Source organism: Lichenostomus cassidix, chromosome 13 (genome assembly GCF_008360975.1).
Source record: "Lichenostomus cassidix isolate B80296 chromosome 13, HeHo_3.0, whole genome shotgun sequence".
Classification (NCBI taxonomy): Eukaryota; Metazoa; Chordata; class Aves; order Passeriformes; family Meliphagidae; genus Lichenostomus; species Lichenostomus cassidix.
Window position 1 is genome coordinate 5,278,855 of NC_139494.1, and position 17,898 is coordinate 5,296,752.

The following is a 17,898-nucleotide window of genomic DNA, read 5'->3' on the forward strand; positions in this document are numbered from 1 at the left end:
ACAAAATAACATTTTGAAATGAAAGAAATTTCTACTTTGTTACATGTGATAAGAATAAGCACATTTCTATTTATGCATCTTCCTGTCACAGCTGGGAAAATATTTGTACAGAAGGTGAAGGAAGCAGACCTGCTATGTCTTTTCCAATTGTAGCACTGTGTATTTTCGTTTCCATGAGATTCAAAAGCTAAGCATTAATTTCTGTTTACCCAAATACTTTTATTTCTAATGGACCTCAAGTTTTCTTTAAATTTATAACCAACTGCATCCATATATGTGTTTCCATATATGCAATGAAAATATTTTAAATTTGAGATCAATAAAAAAGCAATTGTCATGGAAAACCAAAAATGAATGGTTTCATCTAACAAAACTACAATAAAGCTTCAGGTGTCCTTTCAAATAACTATCCTCAAATTTAATGCATTTTATCTACATGAAATAAAAAAGGGTTGATATACAGTGTCTGACAAAAAAAAAAGACAAGACACTATCTACAGATTCCAATAGACAGCAAATCAAAATAATTCAAGCAACCGAATGCACTTTGTGGAAGTGGCTTATTTCACTGTGTAGGCTAAATGTATTTTGAGGAAGGATTACATTTTGTTTGGCAATTTATTTTATTGACAAAGCATATTTCATCAAACATTGCTTCGCATTTTGTAGACAAATGCACGTTGTCAAATTCCCTATTTCCTTTAGTGGATGAAAAGCATTTTTCCACAGATTCTACACTTCTCTCTCTAGAGAGCACAATGGATCCTACAGAACAGTAAGTTCTATGAAGGTGTTTGCATTACAAGTTTATTTGAAATAGTAAGATTTTTAAAAGTATAGCTGAAATATAAATGAAAAGTGATATTTGGTGTTGATATGTGGGTGACTGATCTGTCACAGTAATTAATAGTCATTAGAGTAAGAAAAAAATTAAAAATCAGTATCTAAGTAATTTGGAGTTCTGGGATTCTAACTTAAGAAACATTTTTATTGAAAATTTACCCTCAACTTAGAATAACTATGAAGTCTTATGATGGTTGTTGCCAAACATCTGAAGGCAATTACTCTTCATGACTTCCTTTCTAATGTATTTTCTTTTATTACAGGAGTACAGTGTCATTACACTCTAATCAGTGTCATCAGACAAGGAGCCTGTTCTAACATTGTGACAGAACCAACCTAAGGCAATTACTTCAGATTATTTGTTAAAATCAGACTAAGAACAAACAAACTAACCAAAACAATCCTCCTCTGGCCCCCAACAAAGCACACACAAACCACAGATCAAACAGTCCTGTCAAGAATATTGATTCAACAACTTACCTTCACATATATTTCATGCAGAAAAAAACCCTCAACAGATAAGTATTCAGTCCAGTTAAAGTGCATATTTAACCCCTATATTCTCATATATAATTCAAAATGCTAACCTTACATTTGTAATTTATCTTCTTTGTTACCAACTGTAGTAATTTCAAGTTAAATCAGAATTTGACTTGAAACATAAAAAATCATGCCTCATTCTCATTAGCACTAAACTTCATGGAATTCATTCTTGCAATATCAAAGAAGTATTCTTTGTGACAAATCTGTCTTTAAGTTGTGGACAGATATCATGAAGAACTGCAGAATTATCAGCTATTTTACCTTAAGGGGTAATTTACCAAGAAGGTTAAAAAGATCCTCATTTGCCATGGGAGCATTTAAAGAGCTGTGTCCATTAAACTTTGTAGGCATTGAGAGTACTTGCTTTTTTATCCTGTGCTTCTTTTTTAGTCTACTTCAATGATAAAAGAATCAGTCACTTTCTTCTAAATTCTCTCTTAAGCAAATAAGTAAATCTATGGACAGCAACAGATAGCTTGCATATGAAACAAACACACAGAGAGGACAAAAGAATATCTGCAATTTCCTCTAAAATACCCTGTAGGAATAATCTACATTTATTCAAAAAGAGCACCAATATGTAAGCAATGATTTTCCAAAATCCAGGAAACGACAGCTGGTGCCAGGGGAAATATTTGAAATGGCTGGATGGTCAGCACAAGAGACACCAGGTAAGTGAAATTTCCGCTCTTACCACAAACCAACTTGCTCTTTTTCCACTTTGCAGTCACCAACTTTCAGGCACTCCTACAGAGCAGGACATCTTGCAAGGAGCCGTATTGATGACTATTATTTCTCCAAGTGACAAAGCGCTTCCTCACTGCCTTATTTGCAGCTTTTATAAAAGAATTTGCACCATCTCCTGCTTCCCCAGAAAAGGCCTCCTACTCCAAAAATCCAAATAGAAGAGTCAGCAGTAACCCAATGAACCAAAGGCTGGCATGAAATTCATGATTTAAGAGTTCATATACCTGTTTTAATTGCACTTACAGATGACACTGGCAGTAAGAGTTCATTTAGCTACTCTTATTTTATAGTGTCAATATTTGTTTCACCTGCAATAAACTGAGTAAACTCAACACTTAGTAGGAATAATATCTAACTGACTTTAGTAACTTTTGCAGCCAGCAGCAGGCAAGACTCTGCCTGCAGAGCAGCAGACATCCATTGCAGGCTGCCTCCCTGCCCTCCCACCAGCACACCAAGCTTTTGTGCTTTTCTAAGACTCTTTCCTGCATCAAAAATACCTATCGTTTTTGTAGCACTGTCCCTGGCCACAGATGATGAAAGCCTTCCCTTCTGAGGTCCTCCCACAAGATAGCTTCACTGCTCACCCATGTACAGAAGCTACACTGTGGTGAACAGACAACAGTGCCCATCTTGCCTGAAACTCAAGCTCTCCTCTTTCAGCCCTGCCCAAACCATGCTGCTTCACCTTCCTGCAGCACTCACATCCCAGAGGAGCTCTGAGAAGCAGCCCCACCTCCAGCACACAAGAGAGACAAAGATTCTGCTCTTACTGAGCAATCAGGGACAGTTTTGTATTTGCGTTTTTTGATTACTCTGCACACCTAACTGGAATGCAGATGGCTCCACTACTGCTTCAGCAAAACCTAAGGGGGAGTGTGGCCTGCTACCTACAGCTCCCAGGGACCCAGCATTTGGGCAGTCTGCCCATCTGTCTGATGTGCTGGCCAGTTAAAAGGATTACAGCCACGATTTACTGCTCACCGCTCCTCCCAGCCCATCAGTTCTTCCATGGAGGAAGTTCTCAGTGTTCTTGGCCCTCATACATGCTCCAGATGGTTCTTTGGAAAAGCTTCTCAAAACCATTTTTGCCACCAACACATGGCAAAAGGAGTCTCAATCAGAGTTATTATTTTCAGGATTGGAGGGAGACAAAGAAAAGGGAAAGCATCAGGAGAGTACAAATTTGATTAAAGGTTGTGGAATAACACTAATCTTCTCTACCTTTTCCTTCTCTGAGTTTTATTGGTTCTTGGAGTAAATTGAAGTCAAAGGCTTTGGTTTTTTTTCCTGCTGCACACACGCACGCTGCAGGAGAATGTGCTTGTAAAAGAGGACAAACCAGTTTAGCCAGTTTAACTCCAGCTGAGATTAAGGCTTCCAAATTTCACCCATCGGAACAATGTTTTTTTCCCCTCAATACTGCTAATAGATCTCCATGTGATGAACTAAGTAGATTAACACTATCAGGAATGAACGCTCATATTTTGCTCTTGTTTTCAAGCACATATGTGGGTCCATGCCCATGCAGTTATCTTCAATGACAGTCACTCAGGCCTAGGGGAGCAGCAAAAGTCCTTCCCTCTCCAAATTGCGGAGGTGACTCCATTTCTCTTGGCTTACAGAGACCAGTCTATATCCTGATCCCACAGTCCTAACTCATGTCTTTCTAAATCTCACTTACATGTGCCAATTTCTTGTGAATTAGGAATGCACTCAGGGCCATAGAGATGAAGATTACAGATTAATAAACCCCTTTGAAACCAAGTAAGAGCTTTAAATTGCACAACCCAAACTCAGAGAAAAATATACAGTATTTTGAGAAAGAGCATCACTGTAAAAGAAAGTCCATGTTTAGAATTAATTACACCATTTCATATTGTAAATTGACATACAAAAATATATATTTGTAAGGCTGTGCATATTTAGCTCTTTGTCTTCAAGGCAAGCTCTTCACCGACTTGCTTTGAAGTAGCAAATTAATAAAACATTAGGTGCACACTGACATTATGTACCTCCTCAATAAAGCAGAAATAGTCAAGCTCACTCTTGTCTTTGTCATACAACAAATGCACTATAAGAGCAGATAGATTATAGCTCACCTAACCAGAACAGGTTAACTAGATAGCTATATTTCAATTAAAGAAAAAAGCCAATTGTTGCATGTCTTATTATCATCCTGAAACATCTTGGCAACAATTAATAGCTACCCAATTCATAGAAATTGCTTTCATTATTTTTGAAGCAGCTACTTTCTTTCAATGTAATGACTAAGAGAAAAGAAACATCTGTTTCTGTTGCTAAGGAGATTGACTAAAAAAAAAGAGATAAGACAAATATTAAGAATGTTTTTTAAAAAAAGAAAAATTCCTTCCACTTGGGTTCAACTACACGCTTTATAATCAGCAACACAGCCAGCTATCACATAACAAAACACCAGTGTGTTTCTCTTTTTGCATTATGGCTACTCAACTCCAAGGTATTCCGCATATTTATTAAGGGACAACACAGCACCACAAATGAAGATGCCCAGACCCATTGAGCAGCGCCTCTGTGTCTTGAGTAGCTGCAGATGCTCATCCTTAAAAGTGGGTATCTGCATAATAAGCTGGATTTCTGCTAAACTCAGGGAAACTTCAACTGTCCGTGAAATGTGCCACATGACACTTACGGCAAAGCTAATATTCCAAAATAAGAGGATGCAGTCTTATAAAGCAAAAGGAAAAAAAATATCTCTACCAGTAGGCAGATTACTTTAATGCACATGTTCACAGGACTGTAATTAACCTGGTGTTGTACAAGTACAGACCAGATTGCCAGGGGGTATGGAAAGCTGGGTCAGTAAGGATCTGCATGAAGCAAAGCTGCTTCTGCTGTAAATGCTAAAAAAGGTAAGGTTATACCCATCTGCCAGTAAAACAGGTGGGCAGGTGCAAGGCAAAATCTAATAAAAATCCAGTTATATTTGGTTTGTAATTTTAAATTAATTTGATGAAACCCATACTTATGATATATTATAGAAAACCAAAATATACCTAAGACAACAGTAGTCTTGCTGTATTCCCATTTCAGGTCAATGTAAAGGTGCCAACACTGTGAGACATATTTATGTAAATGCAAACTTGTAAAAGGCACAGTGACACTGAGAATAAATAATAGCTTGAAGAAAACTAGCAAACCACAACCTTCCCTGCACACACCTTCATGTTTAAAAGCAGGGTAAGAGTGTAGAACAAAAACTATTTGTGTTATGAATCATCTTGGCTCATAGACCTTCTGGAATGCCAACAGGGCTACAGTGCAGCATAGCTGTCACTATCCCAAGCCCCCACTGACATCTCCCTCCCTGCACCACTAGCACCCCTGGAGGCCTCCCCACTATACAAAACTGATTTCTTCCTGCAAGGAGTCCTGCTCACTCTATGTCTCCTTTCCTGCAGCCAATACCAGCCATCTCCAGGATGACACCCGAGCCTTTCTTCAGGCTCACTGTCCCTGATGCATGATGTCCAGCTTCAGCAGCAAGTACATGCAGCTGTCAGTACAGATGGGGTAGTGCTTCCCCATGCAAAAACATCTGGGAATGCTGATCATTTTGATTCTCACTGTGATGGCAGTTTAGCTTTTATCTATCACACCTGATTTTTGAAGACTCTATCCAAGCAGATAGAGGTTGCTGACTAGAAGTTAACTTGTGATTTAATTTCAGCCTGATACACAATCAGACCGTATTTTATAACTATTTTTTTTTATTTGTACCTGCTACTTCTAGAAACACAAACAGCACAATAAAAAGCAAAGGAAAAACATGAAAGAAAACATCTATTTAGCAATATTCACATCTCTTAAAGATGTCTTTTTTCTCTTTAAATACACAAAAATAAGCTGTTCATGAGGGCAAAGGCACCAGCCTGGACTGGCATGAATGGAACCAAAATGCAGCTTTATCCTCCCATTCTTCATATGCGTGCTCTATTCTACCAAAAACATTTATCAGACACCTACACAGTCCCACTACCTCAAAGTGCAGTCACGAAGTAATTACAGACAGAGGGTTTCTTCCAGGATGGATGCTGACTGAGAACCTTTCCCTTTTCACAAGGTAGCTCTGAAATAGTTCAGCCCAGGATTCTTCATCAAACAGGAAGGGCTACATCGTTTTCAAACACATAGAACTTCTTTTGAAACCCCACCAAGTTTCCTGGAAGATTCAGAATCAGTTGCATAAAAATCTAGAATTACCAGTGCTGAGTTTTCAATTTAGGAAAGAAGAGATAAAACCATAAATGAAGGAGAGATTACCAAGAGCAGCACAGACAGGATTTTACATTTTCCTTCATGTCAGATACCCCCAGTCAGTGCTTGCAGCAGGTTATACATGCTATTTCATAGAGAGCCATGTGTCATGAGCTGTAACTGTTTTCTTTGGGCTCTCCAAGGACAGCCCCAGAATGCACAGAATGTCATTTCCAGAGTTTCTAGGCAAGACCTGTCCACTTCAGTCTCACTTTAAGAAGCATTCAGGTAGTTATCCTAACATTTCCCTCAAGTTTCCACTCTAGGTCACAGCCTGAATCTCTATAGCATTTTCCCCCACTCTTTCACCCACAGTCCCATATTCACATAGGAGGCAAAAGATAAGTTTTCTTTTTAAAACTATGACATATATTATAACCTGTCCTTAGGTAGAAAAATCAAACGTCAAAGCTCAAATACTTTTTCCCCACAGAGCCTGTTTCACACTGAAGTTCATCTTCCACTCAAGTTTATGAACAATATATGAATTATACAATGTCCTTTCTCACACAAAATCTCATATCCCACTGAAATATTTGAAAAATATATGAATTACACAATGTCATGGCACAGAAGGCAGATTATTGTTAACAAAATTTGTACCTGACTCCAAGAGAATTCTTATACAATAGCAAATATTATCAGCATCTATTTATCAACTCTCAACTTGGTATGCGACACAGTAGTCAGCAAAAAAAAGAAAAAACCCAACCCAACAACAGGACTTCAAACATACAGTTATCTTTTCAGTACATTTACTTGACATTTAGTGATCATTTGGTATTTTTATATAGTTCCTTTTTTACTCACTACATCCTTCTCAGTCTGAATTTAGTCCACTAAAATGTTTTGAGATAGACTAATTAATCTTTTTAAATTATCCTAGACTTTGTTCTGATTGAATTATTCCCATCTTCCATTCATCTGACAGAGGCCTGAATTTATCCAAAGTAATATTAAATTTCTCATCTGCTCATGCCATACTTGAGAAATGGCAGTGCTTCACTTCTTCATATCAAATCTTGTGTCTTAAAGAATGCTGCCAAATAAATTTCTCTCCCTACAAATAAGTTTGCAGTGCTATGGCCGACATGTGGGCATACATCCTGATAAATTTAAAACCACTCCTAAAAGTAAATAGGTTAAGGCCCATTAATATTCTAGTGAACTTCGTAACAAAGACAAAAATGTAAATAGATGGAACTTGGTGATACAGCATAATTTACAAAAGCAAGGGCAACACCTTAATTATACTTCTGTAATTATCACATTACAATGACCTATTTTAATTGCATATATGTCCCTGCTCTTTCATCATGCTAAATTATTGCTGATAATTCCAGGACAGCATCCATTTTTCTGTATTTATTTTAAAAATAAAATTAAAACAAATTTCTGATGCATCGTTCATTGGGATACAGACTTCAGGCATGGGGTGAGGAATGAGAGGACAACACTGTAGCTATGCTGAGTTATTGGTTAGTTTATAATTTAGAGTAAGTTACTCTACGTTTCATGCTTACACAAGATGGCAACCTGCCTTTGCTGCCAAAAGAGTTACTCAGGAGAAAAATCGAAAGAGTTACTCAGGAGAAAAATCAATAGTACTTACATTGGTTTTGTGGCTCCATTTCTGAATGCTAATATTTAAATTATCAAGCTCTGATTGTGCATTTGCTGCTTAGGGAAAAAATATATATAAATACTGAAGAACACATTATTTGTAAACTTTGGTTCCCTTTAAAAATCATTGGAAACCAGTAAATCCAACATGGTAGAGGCAATAAAGTCTGATAGTGAAAAGAGAGCTATTTCAGCAATTTGCTCAAGTAGTTTTGACTATTCATACCAATGGGAGTTTATAGATGGTTTTCAAACCATACAGAATTTGCTCTTATATACAGAGTGGCAGCACTAAAAGTGCCAAAAAATTTGCATCCTCCAGACCCAAAACTAAGAAGAGCACAGAAGTTGGCAGCGATGAAGAGATGGTTTTCTTCCAACTCCCAGAGAAGAAGGGAATTTACTGTCAAGATGCATAAAGCTACGAAACTGAGTTTTCCCTTGAGGGTAAGTCCAGAAGGGTTTTGTTCAAGAAGTTAAACTTTTTTTTTCTCTAAGATAGTTAATTTCTAAAGGCTTTGATCCACCATGATGGGATGATAGCAACCTTTGTTGAAAAGCAAACAAATTTTTTTAAAAAAGCGAAGCTAACAAATATGCTGAAATATTGATATCACAGCCATGGCCTCTGAAGAACACAGAGGATGCTGGAGAAGGACACAATGCAGGGGGAATGAGTCTCAATAGTTGTTTGGGAACTGACAGTGAGTCTTTGACAGATGTATAAAGAACAAAAGGCAGAAACACGCAGTGCTGAAGGGCTGGGCAAACCACACAAAAGGGAATTACCTGGGAAGTTACCAGCACTTCCTCATCACACCGGGAAGTCCACAGGAACACAAGGTTTAGGGAGTCAAATAAAGAACAGACAGTACCAGCTCAAAAATGTGAAGTCAACAGCAGAACCTACAGCAGGCTGAAAACAAGTGATGTCACTGGCAGCAGGAAGAGAACCCAGGGCAAATTCCCAACCCCAAACTGGCAGGTGAGGAAAACTCACATGGCGTGTAAAGACAGAACATCTCCCAAAACCCTGAAGCCCCAAAATGAAACCCCAAATCACCTGATGTAACACACTGTGTGTGATCTTGTGGTGCTTATGTTCTTCCCTGGTTCTGGGGCTCTGAGAGGAGCCCTCTAGGCTGAAGGAACTGCTGGAGTTGCTTTTAAGCAAATACTTCCCTGCCAGGGAGGGGAAGCTCTGCTCCTCACAAACACCACTGACATCCCTGTCCAAGCCTATGTCTCGACTGAAAGCAAACCCAGAGCAAGCTCCCCCAGACATATGATGGGGAACAATATGAAAATGTTTTATTTTCAGTACCTGAAAATCTTTCCTGACCTCAGTATTTCCCAGAGCAATGAAAATAAATAATGTACAGGATCTAGCCACCATTTTGAGAGGTTTAAGTGGGCACATTCTCAACCTCAATTACTGCAGGGAATTACAAATTCAGTTTCACATTCAGCTTTGCTACCATCCTCTGTCTGACCCTGGGAGATGACACAGTGTTATTTTAAAAAAATAGACAGCAAAACCAAACAAACCAAGACTACAGCAGGAGATTTTGAGATTGAGCTATCAGGTGTTTGGAAATTTTCCCCAAGGACCTACTGCGAACTTTCCCTGACAAACGGCTGTTGAGATACAGAGCAAAACTGAGAGCTTCTGGACCTGTATCTTTTATCCCTTAATGTTTGCTCTCCTGCAGTTTGGTGTGGGAAGTACTTATCAATCTGTTCTTGAACTATTTGGAGATAAGCCATGATGATCCCTTAAATACATGAACATACACAAATAACTTATACACAGACTATATAGATAAATTTATAATAGTCAAAGCAGTTTTCATGAATGCCGTATTTCATATTTCTAATTATACAGAATTGACAGAAAACAGCCATGAAACCTAGACTTGTAAAACAATAAAAAAAACAAAAAAACCTCCATGATCCCACCAGATTTTCTCAGTATAAAGCATTACTTATACGGGAAGTGTTCAGTTTTTCTCATTTTAGTTTTCTTACAATACATAAATCCTGAAAATTTCAAGATTCAGGTCCTCAGAGTAATTTACTTTATAAGTATGGAGCATGGATCTTAATGGCCTAAAAAACTGAAAAAGTACAGTCCTAGAGTCAGAAATTAATCTTGCAGTAGAAAACATGTAATGACAACCAAATGAACCACCGCAAACAATGCAGAAGAATGTGCTGATTTTCTTCAGTGTCACTGAAAGAATTCCCTCGGAATTTGGTGCTTGCCATATCTAAACACCACAATTTTGCCAAGTTTTTCTAGACAAGTGAAGCAATTTAAAAGGTTGTATTAGAATAACTCTAAATGAAAGATTTATTTCACAAAATGCACACTCTAGAAGTAGCTTCCTATGAAATACTGCCAAGGAATTAAATTACTCAGTAAGAACTCTCAGGTGTATCACCACAAATTATACTCAGTAAAATTAAAATCCATAAGAGAAGACAGAATTGTTTTTCAAATAAGTTGGTTTTGTTTGGTTTTTTTTCTTATGGGAATCTAGGAACTGAAGTTTCCTTTACTCTTCAGCCACTTCTAAGCAGGACACCCCAACTCCACTGCAGGACATACTGCGATGACTGTGGTACTTTATATAGTTACCTGAATTCCCAGAGCATATGTACAACAGTAATTACATTGTAGGGTGTCTTGTGAGCATTCTGACCAGCACTCAGAGATACCACCAAAGAAATGATAACAGGGAAGTTTCTTCTCTTTGTCTTTTCTCTGCACAGCACTTATTGTCTATACACAGACATGGAACTTCATGGTATGCAGCCAATCACACAGACTAAATAGTTTTTGTTGTGGCCAGACTTTGAATAAAATGCCCATTTGAGTAAGGAAAAATTTCTTTTGGTGCCAGGAGCAATAAATTCCTAAAACACTCATTTGATCCTGAATCGGTCAGGATGAGCAAGTCCAGCAAACGAACATGCAGGTAGATAGGAAAAAGGCATATCTTTTAGTGAGGCCTTCTAAAGTAATTCAGTTGGGCTGGAAAAGACTGAAGTAGATTCTTTAAAGGAAAGTGCTGAGACAAATTGCTTTCCTCTACAAAAACACTTTCCTGCAGAGATCTTCCCAGGCACTTTTCGAGCATAGATGGAACCACTTTGGTCGACAATATAAACACATCTCTGAGCAAAACAGCTCACAACACGTAAGTAGTGAGTACTCACTGACCGGGAGGTTGGCAGTGCTTGGTCTTGCAGTCGTTAGGGGTCACGTCTTTAGCTCATCAGGTGAGAGGGAATTCTTACTGCAGTGGGCAGTGAAAAGCAACAGGGATCTGTCAGAAAGAAAAAAGTATAACTTTCAGAAAAAAAAACAACCCTGTAAAACACTAATTTTACACAAAGGCTTTAACAGTGTTTTGGTACTTATCTCTCACAGTTTTTAAATGCCAAAAGGACCCCACAATCTAACCACACCAGGATGTATGAAATAACTTTTCTAGATTCATCTTTCCTTATGTCTCGTATTTTCCCTCCTCCCTATCCCAAATGCAGACACTCAAGCAATGACTTTGATTAGTAATTTAATTTTTACACTGCTAAAACTAGTAAATAAGAAGGGACCACATCTTCTCTACTCAATTCCCAAAGACCAAAAAGACATGATGATCTTGAACAGTACGCCTCAAAACTTTTGCATCAAGACATTTTTTTCCGCCGGGCATTTTTATTACGAAAAAGCATAAATTTTCCAGATCATTTGTTGCTTTCTCTGTAAATTTATTCTTTTCTTTCTCAGAATGCAATACTTTCTAATACCTGTTGATTCCTACATTTTCTTTAGAATTTCTATTGTCCACAAAAGTAGTTTTGGAAAAACAAATACTACCTAATATGTCCATAGCCTGACTAATTTCCACCTGGTCAGTGAAACAATCCAGGCAGAGCCAAAACTATTTGTGAGATTACTTGGAAAGAAACATATATTTCACCTTGCCTTATGAAACTGAACAATAAGGAATAATGGTGAAGAAGTGATTGGCTGTTCTGCCTAAGAAATTCAAACAGTTGATGGCCTCCCACTCGAAAACGTACAAAATCCTCCCAGGCTGGAGGGGGGCACAGACATGTTAGCCATCAATATCAGAGCCAAATGGTTCCTAAGTACATCCAAAAACCTATAAAGACAAGCTAATCCTTTTCACTGTTACGCATGAAACTTTTAAGCTACTTTCTTTTAACATTGGGAGCATTTAACACTGCTTCATCCATGGCTTTCACTGAATTTAAATTAATGGGACTTATTTTTGGTTAAAAAAGAAGCTTGATGTACTAGCACTGCTTAACTGCTGAGGTTTATCTCCCTGGAAATGAATAGGCATAATTGTATTTCAGGCCAACAGCTTTATATAAAGCACTGACTATTTAAATAAGACAAAGAATTCAATACACATTGTACATTAGTATCATGTAAAATCTTTATAGCCAGCATAAGATTTTCTAAGAATATGAATCAAGGTGAAAAAAAAAAGCCCAAGTGCTTTTAATGAGCAAATGTGTCTTTACTTTTATAATCTCCTTATTTTCACTATTATGCTTACTTTCTTTTGTGCAATCCTATCAGCCTATGCCTAAGTGCAAATTACACTTCTAATACCTACATCCTGCTTTGGTAATTCTGTGCCATTTACAGTATTTGCTTGTAACTGTTACTTCTTTGATACCTTCCTTGTTTGTGTATCACCATTTCAGGAACTGCTGGATTTGGAACCGAAAGATCCATTAGAACAGCTTTGGGTTACAGAGATACAGACATTGATAAGCTACCAAGAAAAAGAACAATAATTTGTGAGAGGTAAAACCAACCTCATGCAAAAACATCTTTAAACCTCAGGAAAGCCCAGCTTACAAAGGCTTTTAAAACTCATCACGGGGAGCTTTTGATTACCAGAAGGACATGTGGCCACTTTGAAGCTAAAGTTGAGAAGTATTTTGGCTTTGAAAGCTAAACTGGAGCGCACAGTGCCCGTGCTCAAGGCTCTGCTGAGGCACAGTCCCTGCTCAGCCAGGAGGGGACAGGTCCAGCTGAGCCCCCTGCCCAGGCACTGCCAGCCTGTCACCCTCGGCCACTGCACCAGCCCTCGCTGTGCTGCTGGAATCACATCTTCTCATGGAGCAACGTGTAGGGAAGAGACAAGATCAGGCAAAAATGGCTTAAAAAATAAGGTTAAAGTACAGACAGAGCTATTCAATGTCATATGAGATGTAAAAGCATATAACACTGGAAAAAAGTGCAGCAGAACTACAATTCCAGTTTTCAACTTTTCATTTGTCCTGTTTTACATATGGGAGGTCCAAAGAAACATGAAACTGTCTAGCTATAACTGAATTTTTAAAAAAACAAAGCCCAAACAAAAAAAATCCCCATCATAAATCCATGTAGTAAATTAACAGAAATCAAAACAGGTTTCATGTTTCATTACAAGGTTTTCAATAAACTATTTTTTACCAAGACTGACTAAAAATACAATTTGACAAGTTCTAATTTTTTTTTGCCTTGAAGTGCCTTTCTGTAACAGAGCAGGGGAGAAGTGTTTGTAAACATCTACCAGTATTTACAAACAAGCCAAACCAAGCAAGAAAAGAAGCAAAGCCAAAGGGAATGAAGTCATTCCTTTCAGACATCTCTTACCATAATACCGGATTCTTTAAAACTAATTGTGGCAGGTACTACACAAGCAGCATAAAAATGGAGAGCACTGTTTCTCAGAAGAGAAGCCACAGTGGCCACACCACCGCAGCAGAGTTTGCCCATTTCCATAATCCCTCTTCACAAAAGTGCCAGTGATGAAATGAGAACATTAAAATCTCCAAGACTGCCTGTCTGTACCAAGGCCATGCTCAGGTCCATGCTGCCCTTCACATCCCAGCTGCTCCAGCAGTGCTGGGAACCACAGCAGTAGGGCACGAACAAAGAGGGTTAAATACATGGAAAGCATAGTTGCAAATTACTTGGAGTGCCACTGGAAGAACTGATATAAAAATCCATAAATTTACTATGTGCTGCAAGATCTGATCCTTTAGAGAAATCTGCCAGGGCTGCTGAAATGGTATCTACGAGCAGACAGACATTTAAAAACTTTGAGAGAGGATTTGGCATACTTGATGCTGTTACATGTCTTGCCCTTGGTAATGATTAATTAATGAGTCATGTTTCTTAGATGAAGGTTATAGATTGCACACAAAGTAATGATGGAAATGAAATATCACAGCTGCAAGCATATAAAAGCCAGGGAACAGCAAAATCTACATAACACAGACAATTTGTCCTGGTTGGTACATACTCTATTTTGTATTTTATTAGTAGTATTTTAAATTTTAATTTCTTTTTTTTAGTCAGTGGATCATTTAGCACAAGGTACCCAGAGCTTCTAAAAAATCACTTTCCTGCTCATTTCTGACTGCTGGCCCCAGGCCAGGCAGCCTCCCTGACTCAGCCCACTGCTGCATGGTACCAACCCCTCCACACTCACTGCTCCCAGAGGACACTGTTCCTGGTTAACTGACTGAGATCTTGGCACGAGAAGATGGAAGAAGTGTCTGTGAATACCACGTGTCCAATTCTCCTTGCACATGGCATAATAGAGCACTTTGCATGCTACAGGACAGGTCAGGGTGCCTTCAGCTGTAAGCTCAGAGTGATAAGCATTGCTATGTGTCCAGTAAATAAGGGACAAGTACGCATTTACTGGCTCTGCTCTGGCCTTTTTAATGCAGGAATCTATCACCACACAGGCAGCTGTGGGACACAGCAATTCCAGTCCATCTCTCTCCTCAAGGCTGCAGCCACAGAAATGCACCAGCAGCAGTCACCAGCTTTGTGTTCAGGCTGAAGAGGCAGCACTGCTTCCAGCAGCAAGCTGCCCGCCTCTGAGCCAGGAGCTGATGGGTCTCAATGAACCTGACTGGCTAGCTGACCACAGCATTCCTGTTTCTTCTGTCTCCTCCTGCCACAGTTGTAGCCTGCATCAGTTCCTCACTGGCTCAGTGTATTGCCATGTGAGTAGGCAGTGCCAGCACGTGGGGCAGGATGAGCACATGGCAATGTCCTGAGCAGGTGCTGACAGCTGATGACAGAACTGGAGTGTAAAACACAAACCATTTGCAGTATATTATACCCCCTTCCGGAATAATCTGCTTTGTGGACTTCACCCCAGCAGGAACAAACCCCAAAACCAATCCACAGCACTGATCTTACAAACACCACCGTGTATGTGGCTTCCCAAGACTGATTTTTTCTTAGACTGTACCTGATCACAACACTGCACCAACTGTTCTGAAGAAAAAATATCATCATGCAACTTCACCCAAAGGCCAGGACAAATTCAAATTAAAGATCTGTGTTTTGCTATTAAGTCCTCGACTTTTCTCACTGCTCCACCCCCACACATATCTCTTTTTCTTTGCCAACTGGAGTAATTGCCATCCAATGTAGCCAGTGCTTCAATAAAGACAGAGAGAGGCTTGCAGAGAGACTTGCAAGAAAAACTGGCACACAGCAGTCAAAAAGTAAATCTAGTACTTTCATATCAACTCACTTTGTATGCACAGTGCATACTTGATATTCAATGTATAGTGTTATCATCCCCCAGAAACTTATCTAAATTAATGATTTATATAAATTCTGAACATTCCAACAAATCAGGGGATATCTAGAATTTCTATTCATTTGCTATTTAACAAAAGTGCCAATTACTTAAAGTGATATTGATCATAACATAGCACCCTTGACAAACAGGAGTAAAAAACTTTCAAAATATGTTTTTTCTCATCCTGACATCAATATATATAATGGAAATTAGGTTTATGAGCTTTAGGCCAAACTTGAAAGAGCAAACATTTCTTCTTCCTATTAGCCAGTAAAAGATATGAGAGTGAGTGGTAGATTAGTAAATGGAAATTAACTGAATTCTGGGTAATGAAAAATAATAATAAAGCTTTTAACAGCCATGAAATTATAAACATAAGTTTTTTCAATGTAGTACAGCTGTAGAACAAAAAAAGAAATGAAATTACAAAAAGGAAGAAATTATGGATTTCTCAAGTATATAAGTTTTGTACTTCATAACTGATATTTCCAAATGTTGGGCTAAAAAACAGCATCATTTTTTCTAATGAATACTAATAATAATTGAAGACAAGACTTTATCTGATATTTCTCTTGAAAATATAAAGTCAACAAGAATGGGAATGCAGTTTTTGATAGTAACAGACAAAAGAAATCACGGGAAAAGTCTAACAGCCCTGCTTTCAAGAGGCAGAGAAGAAAAAATGTAGCTGAATCATAGCAGAATAAAAACCCCAATACACCAGTGAAGTAACTTTGTAACTTCTTCAGAGACACAGCAACCTTAATCCAAATAAAAAGAAAAGCAGTAAAAATAAAGAATATACCAGTCTGACATGCCTACTGAAAGAGGGATCCCTAAGACCAGAAAGAAAGACTGCAGAAGCTGAAGGGAAGCAGTATGGTCATCCAAACATTAAGGAGACTATGATTTCACAAAGAAATTAAAGATGCTACAGTGGAATAACAATAAAAGTTGGTGTTTAACAAGCAACAGGTGTAGGAAGAAGCCTTTGCACCACACAAATCAGGACAGCTGAAACTAATAAAGCAAAATTGTGCTCAGTGAAAAACTACATCCCTTACGACTAGTGCTGGGTGGTTTGTCCATATCTAGTTACAAACCAGTTACAAACCAGAGCTCTGGATAGATTATAACACCTGGCTAAGAAACTCCAAACACTTCGTCCCGTTCAAGGGTGTCAAGAGTTCCTAAAATTGCAGGAAGAAGAACTGAAAGAAAAAGATACAAAAACTCTAGAGAAGGAATTACTAAACTAAATATTTTCATGTGTATTAAAAAAAAAAGAATCTGAAAAGAAATTTTATTAATTTTTTTTTTCCCAGAACAGGTACAGCACGCATTTAACACCTACAAATAATACTTCTTGTTTGCAAACGAAACAAAGGACTAAAAAAAGCATAAAAGGACTAAAACAGGAAGACTTTTTCAATAATTTGGAGAATAAAGACAAGGCAAACAGTGAAGAATTCATTAGTTTCTCAAGAGGAAAATAAAGTGTTGAAAGGAGAACGTCTGCATGAAAGGCACGGTGGTGCTGGGCAGGAGAGCAGCCCACAACACATTCTGGGCTGTGCCCACCACAACTGGTGACCCAGGAAAGCACCAACCTGTATAACCAAGGAGAAAACCACCATCTCTTGATACTGAGTTTTGTTGTTGATTTTCTTTAAGTAGCTCAACAAACCAAAACATTCGTCAATGCCTCTGCAGAGTACAGACCACAGCACAAATCTCAGCAATTACTGAAAGGTGCAAAGTCTTTGTATCCATGCACACATTAACACCACAACTCACAGTACCTCCACTGATTCCAAGGGATTCAAAGAAATGATAGAAACAAACAGCCAAGTGCATAATAACCAGAACAAATGAGCCAGGAGCTTCACTTGTAAGCGTGAAAATCAGTATTACTGTATTTACCATTACTTTACACTGAGAGTTACCAATTAAAAAGGACAAAAAATGGAGAAAACAATAAAACTTACAGGGAAAATGTCAGCGTTATCATGAACTTTCGAACTACTGCAAAGCTTCAAAGATGGGCATCATGGTAACCAGAACCAAAGAGCAAGAGACAGTTAAGGTAAAAATGCAAACATCAGGAGAGGAGGAGACAGAAGAGGTGGATGATCTCATTAGGCCAAACACAGCTCCCCTGAGGATGAGAGGAACCAGGGCTACCAGAAAGTGAAGGGAA

At 38.3% G+C, this 17,898-nt stretch overlaps 1 protein-coding gene across 5 annotated transcripts in view; it reads right to left on the reverse strand.

Moving 5' to 3' along the window:
• The window catches only part of TENM2 (teneurin transmembrane protein 2), a 557,904-nt gene that overhangs the window by 531,116 nt on the left and 8,890 nt on the right, over window positions 1-17,898 (reverse strand). For all 5 annotated transcript variants that reach the window (XM_085073437.1, XM_085073436.1, XM_085073435.1 and 2 more), the window contains exon 2: window positions 11,279-11,384. The gene's annotated coding sequence lies outside the window, so the exon portion shown is untranslated. The remainder of the gene's footprint in view (window positions 1-11,278; window positions 11,385-17,898) is intronic.